The following is a 3,743-nucleotide window of genomic DNA, read 5'->3' as shown; positions in this document are numbered from 1 at the left end:
AAAGTTAATGTGTAGAGTCTGTATTCAGAACCAAGGGGTTCACTAGCGTGTGTGTGTGGTGTGTGTGTGTGTGTGTTTGTGTGTGTGTGTGTGTGTGTGTGTGGTGTGTGTGTGTGTGTGTGTGTGTGGGTGTGGTGTGTGTGTGTGTGTGTGTGTGTGTGTGTGTGTGTGTGTGTTGTGGTGTATACCTTCACAGATGCGTGTGGTGAGGTCTGTAGAAAGGAGTCATCCAGCAGCTCAGCGAAGTTCTCCAGGCGAAGGAGAAGCCTGGTTTAGGGTCGCTCTTACAGACCACAGCACTGAGCTGTTCATGGTTGGGCTGACGGCCAGAGTAGTCCTTCACTCCCAGAACACCCACCTGACAGAGAGAGGGGGCAGGTTAGTGTGTGTGTGTGTGTGCCTAATGGATTGTGCGTTGTATATGATGTGCTGGTCTACTGAAGCTTGCCTCCATCCTTCCAGTTCGAATGTCAAAACTGCAATAACTGGATAAGCACCCAGTTACTGGTTGTGAACCAGACGGGGAGGTTTCCCACAGTGTTTGTCTCTTACCTTGATGTCCGTCCCACAGGTGTTGTCTCTTACCTTGATGTCCGTCCCACAGTGTGTTGTCCTTACCTTGACGCCCTTCCCACAGTGTGTTGTCTCTTACCTTGATGCCCTTCACAGTGTGTTGTCCCTTACCTTCATGTCCGTCCCACAGTGTGTTGTCCCTACCTTGATCCTTCACAGTGTGTTGTTCCCTTACCTTGATGCCCTTCACCAGGTGTTGTCCCTACCTTGATGCCCTTCACAGTGTTGTTGTCCCTTACCTTGATGCCCTTCACAGTGTTGTTGTCCCTTACCTTGATGCCACTGTTTCACCAGTGTGTTGTCCCTTTACCTGATGCCCTTCACAGTTGTTGTCCCTACCTTTGATGCCCTTCACCAGTGTACGTTTTCCCTTACCTTGTATGGCCCTTCACAGTGTGTTGTCTCTTACCTTGATGTCCGTCCCACAGATGTCTGTCCCTTACCTTGATTGCCCTTCACAGTGTGTTGTCCACTTACCTTGATGCCCTTCACAGTGTGTTGTCCCTTACCTTGATGCCCTTCAATGTGTGTCCCTTACCTTGATGCCTTTTCAATGTGTTGTCCCTTACCTGTTGATCCTTTCCACAAGTGTGTTGAGCCTTACCTTGATGCCCTTCCCACAGAGCGTGTTGTCCCTTACCTCTGATGCCCTTCACGTGTGTTTCCCTTACCTTGATGCCCTTCACAGTGTTTGTCCCTTACCTTGATGCCCTTCCCACAGTGTGTTGGTCCCTTACCTTGACGCCCTTCACAGTGTGTTGCTACTTACCTTGATGTCCGTCCACAGTGTGGTTGTCCCTTACCTTGACGCCCTTCACAGTGTGTTGTCTCTTACCTTGATGTCCGTCCCACAGTGTGTTGTCCCTTACCTTGATGTCCTTCACAGTGTGTTGTCCCTTACCTTTTGATGCCCTTCAATGTGTTGTCCCTTTACCTTGATGCCCTTTCCCAGAGTGTGTTGAGCCTTACCTTGATGCCCTTCCCACAGAGCGTGTTGTCCCTTACCTTGATGCCCTTCCCACAGAGCGTGTTGAGCGGTTTTATCTCTCGTGATATCAGAGCGTCCGTCGGTAACGCACTAGGACCACGCGTTCTCCTGCTGCAGACGCGGTCAATCATGTTGGTCAGAAGAACTGCAGAGCCTCCCCTCGTATAGGTGCCTCGGCCAGCCAGCCGCAGTTCCCGCACCGCCCACACGAGAGACAACACAGAGACAGGCACAGACACACACAGAAAAGACGGATAGACACACAGCACCGACACACCGACAGACAGAGTGACACGCACACACACAGGCACGTTTAATGTTAAGTACTGAAGAACCTCTCCTGTATAGTGGCCTCAGGCCCAGTGCAGTTCCTGTACTTGCCCTACACACAATGCTAGCAGAGCGATGATTGTGTGTGTGTGTGTGTTTTATGTGTGTTGGTACGTGTGGTATGTGTGTGTTTGTGTGACTACTTACTGTTTGAGCTCAGTGAGTGTTGTAATGTTGGGGTCTCCCAGTCTGACAGCCTCCTGGGCTCCAATCCCCACTGTACTGCACACGCCCACCCTGGAGTCATTAAAAACCCAAAATACACACACACACACACAACACACACACACACACCACACACACACACACACACACACACACACACACACACACACACCACACACACACACACACACACACCACACACAACACACACACACACACACACACACACACACACCACAACACACACACACACACACACAGAAGGATGGGACGTTAAACGGTGTCCTGACTCTCTGTGCGTCCATAAAGATCCCATGGAACATATCGTAAGAGTGAGGTGTTAACCCGTGGTGATTTTAGCTAAATTCCCAATCTGTCCTACATACCATCATGGTCACCCTAATCATCCCCAGCTTCCAATTGGCTCATTCATCCCCCTTCCTCTCCCCTGTAATATTCCCCAGTCATGCTGTAAATGATGTAATATGAGTCTCTACTTTTACCAATGTAAAAAAAATAACATTACCACATTTTCTACATAAGACCGAATCCAGGTGCGGGTTAAATAACAATTAAAATACAAGGGTTAATAAAAACATTAAAATAAGGGTTATAAAAACATTAAAACAAGGGTTAAAAAACATAAAATAAGGGTTCAGAAAACATTTAAATAAGGGTTAATAAAACATTAAAATAAGGGTTAATAAAAACATAAACAATAAGGGTTAATAAAAACATTAAAATAATGTTAAATAAACCATCTAAAAATAAGGGTTAATAAAATGTAACACACCAATTTTTGTATCCATGAGTGTTCATGTATTTGTGATCTTTGAAATACTGTATTTGAGTCTTTGTGATTTGTTGATTCATGTGTCTGTGCGTGTGTTACTCACATGGACTTGCTGGTCCTTAATAAGGCGGTCTATGACGGTGATGATGAAAGTCTTTAGTAGAGCGAAGTTAGTGAGCCGATACTCTCAGAACTGTCCACGATGAAGGCCAGGTCCAGGGGCCCACACTTACACTCTACATCAGGACAGACAGACAGACAGACAGACAGACACATTAGATTGAAGCCAGGTCAGCGGCCCACATTTACACTCTACATCGGGACAGGACAGACAGACAGCAGACAGACAGACAGACAGGACAGAGACAACAGACAGACAGACAGACAGACAGACAGACAGACAGACAGACAGACAGGCAGACAGACAGACAAGGCAGACAGACAGATTAGATGAAGCGCCAGGTCTAGGGGCCCACATTTACACTCTACATGGGACAGACAGACCAGACAGACAGACAGGCAGACATGTAGGTATAATGAGATGTATAGGGACAGCACATAGATGTATAAAATGGCTGAACATTAAAAATAGATCACAGTAATGAAAGGGAGACACAATGGTCTGCTGACCTGACACTAATGAAAGGAGAGAACACTGGTCTGCTGACCTGACACTAATGATAAAGAGATTCAGATCAGCTGCTTACTAAACAGAGGTTTAATAGGACAGAATCTGCTGATTCCATACAAGGAAACAAACAAAGAGTACATTGACACATTATGCTGACACACTAAAGATAGAGGGATCATAGTCAGCTGCTTCTAAAAAGAAGGCCTATAAGGCAGAATCTGCTGATCCAATGGGGGCAAAGTGCATTGACACATTGATGAAAG

The 3,743-nt window shown here is 46.6% G+C and overlaps 2 long non-coding RNA genes and 1 pseudogene across 7 annotated transcripts; 1 reads left to right on the top strand and 2 right to left on the bottom strand.

Moving 5' to 3' along the window:
* The window catches only part of LOC112077806 (collagen alpha-1(VI) chain-like), a 4,815-nt pseudogene extending 1,679 nt beyond the window's left edge, over nt 1–3,136 (bottom strand).
* LOC139026495 (uncharacterized) lies at nt 650–1,531 on the bottom strand. Of its 5 annotated transcripts, none has more exons than XR_011478309.1 (3): nt 1,377–1,530; nt 1,051–1,082; nt 650–684 (listed from the first exon to the last, which is right to left on the bottom strand). It is a non-coding gene; the product is annotated as an uncharacterized lncRNA (long non-coding RNA). The 5 variants fall into 5 exon arrangements; XR_011478308.1 differs by lacking the exon at nt 650–684 and adding an exon at nt 777–807 and having other exon boundaries at nt 1,047–1,082; nt 1,377–1,531; XR_011478310.1 differs by lacking the exon at nt 650–684 and adding an exon at nt 800–812.
* LOC139026496 (uncharacterized) lies at nt 1,023–1,433 on the top strand. Of its 2 annotated transcripts, XR_011478312.1 has the most exons (3): nt 1,023–1,100; nt 1,262–1,293; nt 1,361–1,433. It is a non-coding gene; the product is annotated as an uncharacterized lncRNA (long non-coding RNA). The 2 variants fall into 2 exon arrangements; XR_011478311.1 differs by lacking the exon at nt 1,262–1,293 and having other exon boundaries at nt 1,023–1,098.
* Nucleotides 3,137–3,743: the final 607 nt, after the last annotated feature.

Source organism: Salvelinus sp. IW2-2015, unplaced genomic scaffold (genome assembly GCF_002910315.2).
Source record: "Salvelinus sp. IW2-2015 unplaced genomic scaffold, ASM291031v2 Un_scaffold4929, whole genome shotgun sequence".
Lineage (NCBI taxonomy): Eukaryota > Metazoa > Chordata > Actinopteri > Salmoniformes > Salmonidae > Salvelinus > Salvelinus sp. IW2-2015.
Note: the sequence above shows the minus strand (reverse complement) of the source record. Positions and strands in the feature narration are given on the sequence as shown.